The sequence below is a fragment of the Nannospalax galili genome, unplaced genomic scaffold, assembly GCF_000622305.1.
Source record: "Nannospalax galili isolate Female #2095 unplaced genomic scaffold, S.galili_v1.0 scaffold118, whole genome shotgun sequence".
Lineage (NCBI taxonomy): Eukaryota > Metazoa > Chordata > Mammalia > Rodentia > Spalacidae > Nannospalax > Nannospalax galili.
Window position 1 is genome coordinate 552,778 of NW_008340856.1, and position 16,988 is coordinate 569,765.

Below are 16,988 nucleotides of genomic sequence, written 5' to 3' on the forward strand. Positions count from 1 at the left end.
TGTCTTATTTTAAAAGGGAAGAATCGGGCACACCTAAGCCAAACCTAAGTCCAGCAAAGTAGCTCAAGGCTGGACATCTGGGATTCACTCACAATCTTCTGGGCTCCAAAGGGTTTTTGCAGCTCCACTTCTCTAACTCTGCCGTCCACAGCACAAACATCTCATCTTGCAGGCCCAGGCCAGCTCCATTCCACACCTGCTGCTGCCCTTGGTGGTCGTTCCATGGACCTGGCATCTCCGAAAAGGTGAGGCCTCCACTGAAACTGAGGCTGCACCTTCACCAAAGGCTTCTTTTGGTCTCTGTGCAAAGCCTCAGATTCTCTCCATGACCCCTTCAGTCCTGGGGTCTTCACTGCAACTGAGGTTACACTTTCACCAATGGCCTTTCCTGGCCTCTCAGAGTGCCAAGCCTCAGCTGCTCTCTATGACCCCTTCACACGTTCAACACCAGAACCATGCAGGAGACTCTTACACGTTACCAAGTCCTGCTTCCAGCTTGAGATGGAGGCTTAGGCCCCCTCTCAACATAGCATCTGTGTGCTGGCCCTGAGGAAATACTTCCCAGAGGATTTTATCACAGTGATGCTGGTCTCTTGTTACTTATAACTGATTTTTCAGTCCTAGATAACTAGAATCAACTGTCCCAGTAAAACAAAGGTTTCACTTCAGTGGTTCTGGTCTCTTCTTAATCACAGCTGATTCTTTAACTCCAGCATGGATTCCCAATTCAAGATATCACACAAACAGCCCTGAGAGTCTCCATTTCCCCTTGAAGTTTCACAAGCCAGGCCTCCATTGTCCACAACTCTTTCAGCATAACTGTTCCAAGCTCCACAGCAACAAACTCTAAACACTCAGTGGCTTTTCCAGCCTAAAGTTCCAAACTCTTCCTTAATCCTCCCCAAAACACCAAGGTCAGGTCTGTCACAGCAATATCCCATGATCCTGGTACCAATTTCTGTTCTAGATTGCCTTCATTTGCTATGACAAAAAACTCTCACCAGTACCAACTTGGGGAGGAAAGTGTTTATTTGGTTTATATCTCCCAGGTCACAATTCATCAAGGAGCCCAAGATAGGAACTCAGGGCAGGAACCTGGAGGCAGGAGTTGGAGCACAGGCCATGGAGGAACGCTGCTTACTGGCTTGCTCTTCTGGCCCATGTAGCACCACCTACAGTGGGTTAGGTCCTCCCATGTCACTCAAAAATCAAGAAAATTCCCCCACAAACATAGCCACAAGCCAGTCCAATGGAGGAAATTCCTCAATTGAGGCTTTCTTTACCCAAGTGTGTCAAGTTGACAACCAAAGTTATCCAGCACAAAGTTCTAGTCCTAGCTGAGGATATATTGGCAATTGACAGCTGCTAGGAGAGGGAGAGTCAGTTTTTTTTAGGGGTATAATGCCTGGTAGGTTAACCAGGCTCCAAGAGATGGTTTCACACTCGAGAATTTGGGGAACACAAATTAGACTCAATAGGCCTTGAGAAAAGGAAAATAATAATAGAGGCCATGAAGACGGGGGCAGGTATGTGGTGAGGTGGGAGTGGAGATGGGAGAGGGGGTCTGAACATGATCAAAATACTTTGTATGAAATTCACAAAGAATTGATAAAGGCATAATTAAATTAAAGAAGTTATCTCTTCCTACAGCAGACTGTAAGAGTATGGGATGGGGTGGGGGTATACCTCTGGTCTGACTCTGCTGCTAAGAGTGAGGCTTAATGCCTAAAGGTTAAGTTCTATAGCACAGTCAAGCCCAGCCTTTTTCCAGGACACTTGAGAAAGCCTTGAGGAGCGGAGGAAGTCATAGAAGGCTCCCTGGAGGGAGTGCCTTCAACAAAAGGAATTCTCAGCTTCTGGGCTAGCCACCAAGACATAGAGCTGATTCCCCACTTATGGAACTTAGGATGGTGGAAGACCCTTAGGATGTGGGGCCCTAATGGAAAGTGATCAGTTTATAGACCAAGCATCTTTTCTGTTACTAAAATTTCCCAGGGAAGAGAGCCCCAGATTGGATATTGTGGCCCGAGGGAGCGTGAACAGATCTTGGCACATTTTTGGACTGGGGTAGTTTCCAAATAAAGACCTGTGTATCCTGACTGGTTGTCAGATGGAATTAGTGACAAGTTCAGTCTGTTCCTCCCTAGAATGACCACATATAGGGAATGTTCTGGTACTAGAGGGAATGCCAAGTGTAGGCAGGGCTGAGGGAGCAGAGCAGTGGGCTGCTGGTTAAACAGATAGGGGGTCTTCTGGGTCTTTCTAAAGAAACGTGCTTACTTTTTATTTATTTATTTATTTTAGGCCTCAAAACCTCTAAGTGGATCAGTAACTCTTGCTAGAAAAATGACTTTCCAGCTCTTGCCCAACTGGGTTTCCAACTGTACTTTCTTAAAAATTTAATGATGGGGGGTGGGGACTAGAGAGATGACTCAGCAGTTAAGAGCACTGGCTACTCTTGTAGAGGACCCAGGCTTGGTTCCCAGCACCCACATGGCAGGTAACAACCATCTACAACCCAAGTTCAGGGAATCCAACACCCTCTTCTGACCTCCATAGGCATTGCACAACACAAGTACACTTACACACGTTCAGGTACTATACTCATACACATAAAATAAAAATAATAAATTAAATATATTTAAAAAATTCAGTGATGGGGACATTCAACACCTCAGAACAAATTTTAGAAAGGGGCACAAAATAAAAATCTAGCCAGTAAACCACAGGATATAGGAAATGTCCTCGTGGGTCAGTCATGAGGTCTCACCAACCTAGACCTCCATTGACAGAGACTCTGCCCAACCCCCAACCCTGCTTCTATGAGTCCTTAGGATGGGGTATCTTCCATTCATCCTGACCCAGCTTCGGCTCTAGACCATATTAGTCCTAGCTAATATTGAGGAATTTGTCCCAACATCTTTGTCTCTTTATTGCATGTCTTTTTTTTTTTAACATTCATACACTTATTTGGGTGAGGGGTGGCGTACATGCCACACTGCGCATGTGGAGGTCAGAGTCAACATGGAGTCAGTTCTCTCCTACCATGTGGGTTTGTGTAAAAAAAGAATGACCACTTATGATTCAGTGATGTAGAGACTTCAGAAAGGTGACACAAGTAATAGTATTCCATTAGACCACTTATATGGTCAAACATGTTTTGGAAATTCAACATGTCCTGCCCTCTTAGGGAAGTCACAAAACAGGAATGTCAAAGGGTCTAAGATTCCCATGTCTTTCGTTTGATAACTTGGCTTTCTAAAGGTGTCACCACTTAATAGGGAGAAAGAGTTTGCCGCTAAGAAATATGAGTTTGAACCAGTGTGCATCAGCACCAAGTCCACACACAGAAGTTCTGAGAAGTTAATCCCTGCTGTCAGTAATAGCCACCTTGGAGGGTCACAGAATACTGCTCTCCCAACAAGGTTCCTTCATGTGTGAAGCCTGAAGACACAACCTTCTGTTGTATCCTGTACTGGCCTCCTCCAGTGAACTCCAGAGTGAGCAATCAGGCCCTGCTTCTAAGATTTGGGAAGCTTGAAAGAAAGAGGCCAGTCAAGGTACCCGAAGAAGATGTGTCAGTATAGCAACAAGTTAAGGGTTTGTCATGTGAACATTAATACCATCTTTTCGCTATAGGAAAAACCACTCAGTGGGTAGAGAGCATAGCTCTGATGGGGGCATTTGTCAGCTACAGTCCTTTGTCCCCATAGCTATTGGTTTACATGTGTGATATTGAGTATTTCTTGGACAAGGTACTAGGCTGAGCCCAGTAAACAGACCTAGGAGTTGGGATTCCTGGAACTACTGTGGCTCCAACATAATTTATGGTGCTAGGCAAATCCCATGATTTCTTGTAGGTCCCAGCTTCACTAGTTATTAAATACACGGCTGAAAATTTGAAGCATGAGTTTTGAATGCTTCAAAGATGAGTCATTCATACAATCCAAGCAGAATTTCTTTTTTTCCCTTTTCTAGAACTTTCCAAGCTGATTCTAAAATGTGTATAGAAGTAGAAAGGGCCTAGAATATCCAAAGCAATATTGAAAGAGAGCAAAGTGGAGACTTTATGTTGCATGACTTCCTCAACACTAGCTATTTAGCTACAGTATCAAGATCAGGAAGTACAGAAATAAAGAGACCCAGGGAACAGAAGACACAGCTCAGATTTAGAATCTCACTCATATGAACACTGAATTGTCAACAAAAGCAGAAAAGCATTACTATGGTGAATAGGACATTTCTTCAATAAATAGTCTTAAAGAACTGGATATTTATATTTTAAAAACTCAGTTCCTGCCTCACACCATATGCAGTCACTCTCTAACATCCAAAAGAGATTGGTTCTAAGATCCCCAGTGGATACCTGAGTCCTCAGATGTTCTAGTCCTTTGTGTAAAATGGTGTAGTATTTTCATATGACTTACACATGTTCCTGTAATTCGAAATGATCTCTAGATTATTTATATGCTTAGTATAATGTAAATTCTATGCAAATAGTTATACAGTGTTTAGAAAATAAAGACAATGTGGTGGTTAAAATGAAAAATGTCCCCCATAAACTCATATATTTGAAGACTTGGCCCCTAATTGATGGCACTGTTATGGAACTTTTAGGAGGTGGAGTCTTGCTGGAGGAAGTATGTCACTGGGGGTGGACTTGGAGAGTTTGTAGCCTTACCCCACTTCCAGTTCACTCTCTTTGCTTCATGTTTGCTCTTGGAGATGTGATCTCTCAGCTTCCTGCTGCCATGCCTGCCTGTTGCCATGCCCACTGTCCAGTATGGACTCTCCCTCTGGAACTGTAAGCCAAACAAACTCTTTCTTCCTTAAGTTGCTTTTGGTCATGGTATTTTATCACAGCAACAAAGAGTAACAAATACAGAAGTTGGTAACAGGAGACATGGGGTTGTTGCTTTGAAGACCCTGATCGTGTTTCTTGGAGGAATATGGAAGACATTGGAACTTTGGACTAGAAAAGTGTTTAAATGTTATAAACAGAGCTTAAAGGGTCATTCTAGTCAGAGCCTGGAAGACAATAATGCTGAGAGTAATAAGGACTGTGGAGACTTAGCTCATGAGGTTTAAGAGGGAACAATATTAGCAACAAAGCTAGAGGCCATTTGTGTAATAAAGAATTTTACTGTTTTATACCAGATTTGCATGAGGCTGAATTAAAAAATAATGGACTAATTTCTTTGATAGAAGTATCAAGACAGCATAATGTTGACTCTGTAGCATTGTTATTAGTGATAATTCTTATGCAGATTTATAATGACAAAGACCAAGTGGGGCAAAAAATAAATACAAAATGCACAATTTGGAAAGAAAAAGGCCCCTAGAAAACTTAATCTTACAGCCAAGGTATGTGCTGAAAGAGAGACTGTAATTGTTAAAGAGCTTAGGGCCATTAAGGAGAAGCTTCCTGCTCTACACTGGAATCATAGGAATAGTGTCTGCAGGACAAGTACCCATGAACTAAGCTTCTAATTTTTGAAAGGAGAAAGTCCAAGGGGCGGTTTTCTCCTAAAACCTATTGCTTTAACATACAACCCAAGCTGACAGTCAAACTTGGCAGTGTTGTCCATGTGGTACTGGCTTTAGAGGCATGAAAGATGCAAGAGTGAGGGGCTCCTGGATTCTTTCTCTGTAACTTCAGACAGCCGCGAGGCCCAGCAATGTGGAAGTCCCTGCAAGGAGGCCATGAGAAGCCATTGTATGAAGCTGTGAAAGTGAAGCCTGGGTTGCAGTAGTGACCCCAGATATTGGAGATGCCAGAGCCATAAGACATCCACTAAGGAGAGCTGCAAACAGGGAGTAGAGTCTAAGAAAGAGATGTATGTTGCAGGCAGCAAAGCTGGAGGGGATGAACTTTCAAAACTAAAGTCCTATATACTGCATATGGAACTACAGGATTTGATATTGGCCCTGCTCTGTTTTGCTTTGGTCCCATATTTTCTCATCATGCCCTCATTTCCTTCCTTTTGAAATGGAAATGTATATTCTGTGCCATTGTGTTGGAAGTATGTAATTTGTATTTTGTATTTTTTATTTTTTGAGATGGTCTCCCAGATGGCCTGGAACTCACTGTCAGGCTGCCAGGCTGGCCTTGATTTCACAGAGGTCCACCTGCCTCTGTCTCCCAAGTGCTGGGATTAAAGGTATGAGCATCATGCCTGGCTTGTATTTTGATTTTATAGGGGGTTACAGTAAAGAGATTATCTTGAGTCTCAGAAGAGAATTTGGACATTTGAACAGTGCCAAAACTGTTAAAGACTATGGGGACTTTTGACGTGGGGCTAAATACATTTTGTATTATGTTATGGCCATGGATATGGGTGCCAAGGAGTGGAATTTGGTAGTTTTAACAAGAAATATCCCCCATAGGTTCAAGTATTTGAAGCCTTGGTCCCCAGTTGGGGGTGCTGTTTGGGGAAGTTTAGGAAATACAACCTTGCTGGAGGAACTATGTCACTCGGGGTGGCATTTGAGAACTTATAGCCTTGCCCCACTTTTAGTTTTCTGTTGAAGATGTGATTTCTCAGCTTCCTGACAATATGTTATGCTGCCCCATGTTAATATGGATTTTCCCTCTGGAACCATATGCCAAAATAAATTCTTTATCTCTCAAGTTGCTTTTGTTCATGGTATTTTATCACAGCAACAAAAGATAAACAAGAAAAAGTGTGCAAATGTTCTGTATAGATGCATCATTGCAAGTCTAATTATATAGTCTTGGAAAAGATGGTAAGGTGAATAATATTCCAATGAATCCTGAAAGAAACTAAGAAGCTGTGAGGTAGAAAGAGGCTAGGACAGGCTGTGCCCACACATCACTTCATCATCATCGATTCAGCGTAACATTTGTCAAGGGGAAAATTCAAGTTTTGCTTTTTAGAGGTTTCTGGAATTTTATGTCTTAAACTTTTTGATAAGTGGTTTGTCTAATATGTTGGTGTGTGTATTAGCTATTTTTTCCCATTATTATAGTCAAGTACATAAGAATTAATTTAAGGAAGAAAGAATTTATTCTGGGTTATGGTTCATGAGGATCATTCCATCATGGCAGGAAAAACATGGGGGCAGGAATGAACATCAGGCTTGCCCATCACGTTGGATCAGTATCAATAGTGGTAGTCTGGAAGTAGAGAGTGAATAAGAAGTGAGGCCAGGAAATAAAGCCTCAAGGCCCACCTCTAGTGATGCTCCATCTTCTAGTCTATATCCTTCCCAAACAGCACCAGCTGACAAACAAGTTTCAAACACATGAGCTCCTGGGGGAAAATTCTCACTCAAACCATAAAAATGTGTAACTCACGGATTATAGGGGATAGGTGTTGAGAATTAATTAGAGATGAATCACTGGCTTAAAGTGTAAAAACTAAATCTCAAAGAAAAATGCTCTGTCCAAATGTAAAATTCTATTCTATGCCTGTTCCCATGTGGTGAGGTTGCCACAGACCTCCTTGAGTCTCAGCCATTGTTCCTCTGACCTCGGTGTGTTCCAGAGGTTCAACTAAGACTCTTTGGTGGTTGTTATTATGAAAAAATTTCTTTTTCTTAAAAAAATTTTCTTAGGTCTTTGGGAGCTTCATACAATGTATTTTGATCATGGTTCCACAACTCTTGCCAGAGCCACCCTCACCTCCCTACCCACCTTATCCACACTTCATGTTCTTCTCTTTCCCCCCACATGAAGTACAACATGTATTGCTCAATTACTCTTGGGTGTGGAGCCTGCCCTGGACTGGGGGTTACCTACCAGGGATCACATCCTTAAAGAAAACTGATTCTTCTTGCCCCAGCAGCTATCAAATGTCAATAGCTCCTTAGCTAGAGGTGAAAGTTCTAAATCGGACATCAGTTGCTCAAGAATTAAGGTCAAGAATTGATAAATGGGACCTCATTAAAAGAAAAAGCTTCTGGGCGCATGCCTTTAATCCCAGCACTCGGGAGGCAGAGGCAGGCAGATCCTCTGTGAGTTTGAGGCCAGCCTGGTCTGCAGAGTGAGTTCCAGGCAGCTGGAGCTAGAGGGAGACCCTGTCTCAAAAAGACCAAAAAAAAAAGCTTCTGTACAGCAAAGGAAACAACCAATCTAATGAAAAGGAAGCCCACAGAGGGAGAAAATCTTCACCAGGTATACATCTGACAGAGAATTGCTATCAAGAATATACCCAGAACTCAAAAAACAAAGAAGCAAGAAAACAAATGACTCAGGACTCAGTTACAAAACAGGCTATGGATCTAAACAGGCAGTTCTCAAAAGAAGAAATTCTAATGTCTGAGAAATACCTTAAAAGAGTTCAACATCTTTAGTAATTAGGGAAATGCAAATCAAAGCTACTTTTAAGATTTCATCTTAATCCAGTCAGAATGGTTATGATCAAGAGAACAAATGACACAAAATACTGGCATGGATACAGGGAAAGAGGAACATTCATCAACTGCTGCTGGAATGGCAAACTGGTGCAACCACTGTGGAAATCAATGTGGAAAACTTGTAAAAAACTAAAAATAAATTTACCATTTGATTAGGTTATAATACTCCTTGGCATATACCCAAAGGACTCATCCTACTGTGGAGATGCTTGCACAGCAGTACTGCCCAAATACTCTTGGGTGCGAAATCTGCCCTGGACTGGGGGTTACCTACCAGGGGTCACACCCTTAAAGATACTTGGATACCTCTACATGTTTGTTACTGCTTTTTTTCACAATAACTAAGAAATGAAAACAACTTAGATGTCCCTCAGTTGATGAATGGATATTAAGAATGTAGTACATTCACACAATGGAGTTCTACTCAGCAGTAAAGAAAAAGGAAATCATGAAGTTTGCAGGCAAATGGATGAAACTGAAAGCTTTTTATGAAGTGAAGTAACACAAACTCAGAAAACCAAGCAATGTATATTCTCTCTCATCTGTGGATTTGAGCTCCAAATCTTTAAATGTGATTATATATCCTGATGTAACTGCTAGAGCCAGGAAAATGAAAATGAACCATGGGGCTAAAGGGAAAGAAGGCGCTCAAGAGAGGGGGCGAGTAGGAGACAGGTGTTATTAAGGGGGAACTGGGGAAAATGGGGATACTTTAACTGGGGAGGGAGGAGAGAGGGTTATACAGGGGAGAGAGAGAAGAGGTAAATAATGCTCAGGTAATGTGAAAAACCAAAGGGAAATGTTTAGTTCAAAAGTCTACTGAAAAACACACATAGAAAATATATATGAGTGCATGTGTATAGCTAAAGGCTATATAACATAAAACACAGGGCCAAGAAGCAGAAACCTCCCTTAGAGTTGTTGGCTAGGGTAGTTGAAGAGACTCCCAAAATAACACAGGCTACTGCCATAGCCCTTGATTGCTTCCAAGAACTTGAAGTTTTAACCCCATTGCTGAAGACAGAACATACTTCAGACACAGAACTTGGAGGAGTGGGGCTGGAATTCACCTGGAAGACTCCTCCCTGAATACTAGTTCTCATTGTATCAGAGGATACTGTACAACCTGCCAAGGGGGAAAAAAAACAATCAATGGTCTTATCAGACGTAAATGACTGATCCAGCAAACTATTTCGATGGGTGTCATAGTGGCAGCACTTTTTTTTTTTTTTTTGGTTTTTTTGAAAAAGGTTCCCCCTGTACCCCCAAAGTCCCTGGAACTCACTATGTAGACCAGGCTGGCCTTGAACTCACAAAGATCTGCCTGCCACTGACACCCGAGTATTGGGATTAAAGATGTGCACCACCACGCCCAGCACATCCCATAGTGGTACTTTTATTTTGGGGGTAATCAGAGGCTGTCTAATTGGACTTAAGACCCACTCAACGGCAGGAAACTCATGTGTGGTACTGTAAAAACAGCCAAGTACATATAGCTGGAGAGGTCCTATAGAAAAACCTAATTTTGTCACATCCCTAAAGTAATGTAATTTCTAACTATATTCTAATATGTGTCCTTATATTTTTAGTCAAGTGTACCTTTCACTATTCATCAAAAAGCTTCTTTTTGCAACATACAGAGACTATTACAAAGTTCTACAACTGGTCAAATGAAGAGAATAAGTATCTGTGAGATACCCAGCCCTAAGTGACACATCTACAATGCAACCTCTGCACCTAAGTCTCATGGAACATAGCAGAACAGGGGGCAGAAAGAATATTAATGAATCTCTCAAGTCTCACCAGTGAGGCTTCTTTATGCGATAGATGGCAGGTAGTCCAGAAAGCTACAACTGACCAAAGTGCAGAGAATAGGAGACTGTAGAGTTCTTGTTCCTGGGTAGGAGACCTATATCAAACCCCAGCCACCCAGGGCTCAGGGACCATTGCAGAAGAGGGGGAAGAAAAACTGTACGAACCAGCGGTGGTGGAAGATCACAAAGAAAGAGAGTTTCCAGGCAGCTGGGAAGTTGTTCATATGAACCTTCAGCAATGGTCGGCATGCACAAGACCAATGCAAGCTTAAAGCCGACAAAAATTCAGCACAGAAGGAGATAGGTAAGAAACCCCAGCCTCAGCCGAAAAACTGACTATTGCCAATTTGATGACTACTGGGAGAGACAGAGTTTGCTTTCTTTAAAAGGACCTTTGGGGACACAAACTTGGTTCAATAGGCCTTAATATATATGACAGAATGCATGAATCTTGTGGCGAACTCTAAGCGGTGCAGATGGGGGGATGGGGTCTAAGTATGATCAAGAAGTACTGTACGAAATTTGCAAAAGTTCAATAAAAAGTAGTTCTAATTTGCATTCCCCTGATGACTAAGGAGGTTGAACATTTTAAAAATATTTCTCACCATTTTTATTCCATTTCTTGAGAACTCTCTGTTTAATTCTATGCCAGTTTTAACTGGGTTGGCTGTTTTCTTGATGCTTAGGTTTTTAGTTCTTTATATATTCTAGATAGTAAACCTCTGCCAGATACATAGTGGATAAGATTTTCCCCCATTCTGTAGGCTGCTTCTTCATTCTAATGACGGCACCTTTTGCTGCACAGAAAAGTTTTAGTTTCACGTGGTTCCGTCTGTCACTTGTTGGTCATAATTCCTGTGCCATCAGTCCTTTCCTGTGACTACAAGCTCTAGCATAGTCCCTTACCTTCTTCTCTATCAGCTTCGGAGTATCAGGTCTTATGTTGAGTCCTTGATCCATTTGGAGCTGAGTTTTGTGCAGGGTGAGAGATATGGGCCTAACTTTATATTCTTTTACATGTAGCTTCCAGTTTGTCTAGCGTCATTTGTTGAAAATGCTTCCTCCACTGTGTGCTTTTCATCTCTTTGTTAAAAATCAGGTAGCCACAGGTGTATGATGTATATCCAGGTCTACAATTCTGTTCCATTAACGAATTTGTTTGTTTTTATGCTAGTACCATGCTGTTTTTATTACTATAGCTCTGAAACCAGGGATGGTGATACATCTAGCAGTTCTTTTATTGCTCAGGATTGTTTTGGCTATCCTGTGTGTTTTGTGTGTGTTTTCACATGAAATTTAAGATTCTTTTCAATTTCTGTGAAAAATTGCATTGGAATTTTGATGGGGATTGCAGTGAATCTGTAGGTTGCTTTTGGTAGGATGGCCATTTTCACAATATTGAGCCTATTGATCCAAAAGCATGGGAAATCTTTCCATCTTCTGGTATCTTCTTCAATGTCTTAAAGTTTTTAATTGTAAAAGGATTTCAATGTCTTAGTTAGATTTATTCAGAGATACTTTATGGCTTTGAGGCTATTGTGAATGAGATTGTTTCCTTGGTTTGCTGTTGCAGAGAAAGTTTACTAATTTTTGCATGCTGATTTTGTATCCTGCTACTTTGCTGAAGGTGTTTGTAAGCTCTAGGAGTTTTCTGATGTAATCTTTAGGGTTTTGTGTATAGAATCACATCATATAGGGATACTTTGAATTCTTCCCTTCCAATTCATATTTCTTTTATCTCCTTTACTTGTCTTATTACTGTAGCTAAAACTGTAAGCACTATATCGAACAGAGATGAAGAAGGTGGACACCCTTGTCTTTTTCCTGATTTTGGTGGAAATGCATTGAATTTTTCCTCTGCTTAGTATTATGTTGGCTATGGGTTTGCTGAATATTGGCTTTATTGTGTTGAGATGTCCTGTATCTTAAATTACTTTTATCATGAATTGATGTTGGATTTTGTCAAAGGTCTTTTCTGCATTTAATGAGATGATCATGTGGTTTCTGTCCTTGAGTCTGTTTACATGACAGATTACATTTACTGATCTGTATATGCTGAACCATCCCTGTATCTCTAGGATAAAACCAAATTGATCATGGTGGGTATCTTTTTGATGTGCTTTTACATTCAGTTTAAAAGTATTTTATTGAGAATTTTTGTGCCTATGTTGATTAGAGATTGGCCTGTAGTTTTCTTTTCTGTTGGATCTTTATCTGGTTTTAGTCTAAGGGTAATGCTGGCTTCATAAAAAGAATTTGGAAGGGTTCCTTCCTTTTCTATTTTACACATCATGTGAGGAGTATTGATGGTAATTCTTCGAAGGTATGATATAATTCTGCCCTGAATTCATCTGGTCATAGGCTTTTTTTTTTCTTTTACTTGAGAAAATTTTAAATTACTGCTTCTGTTTCATTGTTACAAGTGTATTTAAATGGGATTTATTTCATCTTGATTTAATTTTGATGCTATACATATTTAGGAATCCATCTATTTCTTTTAGATTTTCCAGTTTAGTGGAATACAGATATTTGAAGCATGTCTTTTATGATGGTCTGAATTTCCTCATTATCTGTTATAATGTTTCCCTTTTTATCTGGGCCCAGAAATAAAGTAAGAGATTTTGGTTAAAGTGGTTAAAGGGTTGTCAATCTAATTAATCTTTTCAAAGAACCAACTCTTTCATTTCATTAATCTTTTGTAGTTCTTTTTTCATTTCTATTTCATTAATTTCAGATCAACTTTTGATTATCTCATCCCATCTGCTCTTTTTGGGTGATGTCTGTTCTTGTTTTTCCAAGGTTCTCAGGTTCATCATTAAGTTAATTATACGAGATTGCTCTAGGTTTTTTTTTTTTTTAATTTTAAATGTGTATGAGTGTATTGCCTGCATGTGTTTAAGTGCACCCATATTGTGCAATCCCCGTAGAGGTCAGAAGAGGACATTGGATACCCTGAAACTGGAGTTATGGATGGTTGTTAGCTGCCGTGTGGGTCCTGGGAATCCAACCCGGGTCCTCTGCAAGAGCAGACAGTACTCTTAACCCCTGAGCCATCTCTCTAGCCTGATCGGTCCAGCTGTAACTCTCCTCTTAGGACTGCTTTCATTGTGTCCCATAGATTTTTAGTATGTTGTGTTTTCATTTTCACTCAATTCTAGTAATTTAAAAATTTCCCTCTTGACCCAATTTTCATTCAGTAGTACGTTGTTTAGTTTCCATGAGCTTGTGCACGATTCCCCATATCTTTTATTGTTGATAAAAAGCTTTATTCCTCTGTGGCCAGATAGAATACAGGATGTTATTTCAATTTTCCTAAATTTGTTCAGACTTGATTTGTGTCCTAATATGTGTCAATTAGGGAGAAAATTGCTGAGAAGAAAGTGTGTCCTTTGGTGCTTGGGTGAAATTGTAAATTTCTGTTAGGGCCATTTGATTTATGACATCATTTAGCTTCAGGTTTTCTCTTTCTTTGTTGTCTGGATGACCTGTCTATTGATGGGAGGTGGCTATGTTGGGGGTCAGTCTTTGATTTTAGATTTGATAGTGTTTGTTTTATGAAACTGGGTGCCCATGTGTTTGCTGCATAAATGTTTAGGACTGCAGTGTTCTCTTGGTATACTTTTTTTTCTTTAATGAGTATGGAATGTTCGTTCCTAAGTTTAGTGACTAATTTGGTTTGGAGTTGATTTCATGGGGTATTTGAATGGCTGTAGCTTCCTGTTTTTAAGCTGTGTTTACTTGGAATACCTTCTTCCACACTTCTACTCTAAGGTGGTGTCAGCTGGTGGTGGTCAGGTGTGTTTCTTGAAGACAACAAAAAGATGGATCCTGTTTTCTAATTCAACCCGCTTATCTGTGTCTTTCTATTGAGGAATCGAGACAGTTAATATTGAGAGTTATTACTGACTGATGTTTATTACTTCCTGTCATTTTGTTCTGGTGTCTTATTTTCACACACCTCTTTTGGTTACCTGTTCTGGGATTACTTTTCCTTCTTCCTTCCTGGTGTGCTTAATCTTCTTTTCAGGTCCAAGTATTCTTCCTAGTATCCTCTGCAGAGCTGGCTTGGTGGCTACAAATTCTTTAAATCCATTTTTATCAGGGAAAGTTTTTCCTTTTCCTTTAATTATAACTGATAGTTATGCTGAATATGGGAGTTGGGGCTGGCATAGATTATGAATTGTGGGACATCAGTGAACAAATCTTTTTGACTTTCATACTCCATGGGAAAATCAGCTGTTGTTCTGACGAGCCTATCTTTATGTACTACTTGATCTTTTTCTCTTGAAGCTTTCAGTATCTTTTCTCTGTTCTGTACATTTAATGTTTTGACTATTATGTGATGTGGGGCGTTTCTTTCTGGTTCTGTCTATTTGGTGTTCTGTATGCCTCTTGCATCTTAATAGGTATCTCTTTCTTTAGATTGGGGACATAGTTGTCTATGATTTTGTTAAAACATTTTCTGTGTCTTTGACTTGGGTTTCTTCTCCTTCTACACCTTTGATTCCTAAGTTTGGTCTCTTACACTGTCCCAGAGTTCCTGCATATTCTATCACTGGGTTATTTTAGACTTAACATTTTCTTTGACTGAGTAATCCATTTCCTTTACTTTGTCTTGAGATCTGATATTCTTTCTTCCATTTGATGCAATCTATTGGTGAGGCTTTCCTCTGAACTCTTTGTTTGATTTCCTGAGTTTTTGTTCAGTTTGGCTTTTCTTCAGAGATTCTATCACTTTATTAAATTATAATTTCTTTAAAAAATTTTGGATTTATTTTATTTTTATTTTTTGTCTTTTTCTTTTTTTTTTTTTTTTTTTTTCTAACTGGCCTGGAACTCCCTATTTAGACCAGGCTGGCCTGGAACTTACAGAGATCTGCCTGCTTCTGCCTCCCAAGTGCTGGGATTAGATTTATTAATTTCTTTTTTATGTATATGAGTGTTTTGCCTGCATGTGTCCAAGTGCACCCATGCTGGAGGCCAGAGAGGGTGTCAGATCCCCTGGAACTGGAGTTATGAATGGTTGTTAGCTGCCATGTGGGTCCTGGGAACTGAACTTAGGTCCTCTGCAAAAGCAGCCAGTACTCTTAAGAGCTGAGCCATCTCTCCAGGCAATTAAATTGAAATTTATATTTTGATTTTTTTAAACCTATTTCATTATAATGCTATTTTTTTGCAGTATTTATTCAGTGTTTTACCCTTATCCCTTTTGAACTGAACATATTTATAAGTGCTACTTTGAAATAATTTTCTAATGCATCAGTAAGTTGCCATTCCCAGGAAACATTACAATGGTGCTGATTTCTGGAAGAGACATATTGTCTTGGTTATTAATGTTGTTTGTGCTTTTGCAATGAGAACTCAGCTTTTTTTTTTTAATATGGAATGCTTCACGAATTTGCCTGTCGTCCTTGTGCAGGAGCCATGCTAATCTTCTCTGTATCGTTCCAATTTTAGTATATGTGCTGCTGAAACAAGCACGAGACAGCTTGTTATGTCATGGGTGGTGTTTTTTGGAATGGATATCTGATCTTGCCTTTGTTGAGCTGGTGTGTGGATCTCTGTTTGCTGTTATCCCATCTTGTTGTGGTCCAGCTGAGTAGTCCTTGGTATTCAGTCTTGGGGCCATTCTGTGTTGTTGTATCAATAGGGTATCAGAAGTGGTTTCAGTTTAGCTAAGTAAGGTGTGACTTCTGAGCCTGTGGTTCCAGGTCACACTCCAGCTAGTCCCAGAGTGATGGGGTGGGCAGGGTGGCTATGGTTTAGGCAGGTCCTCAGGCTTACAAGATCCAATCTAGGTCTGAGAATGTGGAATGGTGGAGAGGGAACTGGGAAGTTTTTTCTTAAGGTTAACAGTTCATTCTTCAAACTGGGCAGCATGTAGCCGTCTTCACAGCGTCCACAAGGCATTGAGTAAAGTCCCGAGTGCACTGGCCTCACCCAAATGTCTATTATTTACAAAATGAAGGAGCAGGTCTACAATATGACCTTGTGCGTTCTTTTTAGTTATAAATCATAGCGGTGGAGAGGGAACTGGGAAGTTTTTTCTTAAGGTTAACAGTTCATTCCTCAAACTGGACAGCATGTAGCAGTCTTTACAGCGTCCACAAGGCATTGAGTAAGGTCCCGAGTGCACTGGCCTTACCCAAATGTCTATTATTTACAAAATGAGGGAGCAGGTCTACAATATGACCTTGTGCGTTCTTTTTAGTTATAAATCATAGAGGAAATGATAGCTCCCAGGCAAAATGTTCAAGGACCAGAAGAAAACGACCCACACTCTAGTTTGAAACTATAGATTTGGGGACCAGAGTTCTATCCAGACCATGCAGCCAATCTGGGCTACTCACAATGGAACACAGAAGGGAAATGGAGGGAGAAAACACAGCTCAGACTGTCAGCAGCTATGGACTACAGTTGGAAAGATGCCAGTGCAAACTCCAAAAACAGTGAGGAAAATAGCCTGTAGATTAAAGCCCAGGACTGTGAGAAGAGTACTGAGTGGCCATTAACGGACACGAGCTCCTACCCAGGATCTGTCACTATGTGACTTTGGGCCTCAGCTTCAGTTTCTATAAAATGAAGGTTTAGGCTCATTAACAGGAGGTTATCCTACACTTTAAAAACCTACCACCTTGTCTCATTAATTACCATTTCTTAACTCCATCCTTTTATGGTCCCCTCACTTCCTTCTTTCCTACCAGCATCCTTTCTATTGCTCTGACTGTGTCTCTTTGGTTTAAACATCTTCTTACAGATATGTTTTGTTGTGAAGTAGCAACATCAGTTCAGGCA

General features: G+C 40.5%; 1 non-coding gene across 1 annotated transcript; it reads right to left on the minus strand.

Moving 5' to 3' along the window:
* Positions 1 to 15,567: 15,567 nt before the first annotated feature.
* Positions 15,568 to 15,674, minus strand: LOC115070847. Its single transcript, XR_003849966.1, has one exon. It is a non-coding gene; the product is annotated as a U6 spliceosomal RNA (small nuclear RNA).
* Positions 15,675 to 16,988: the final 1,314 nt, after the last annotated feature.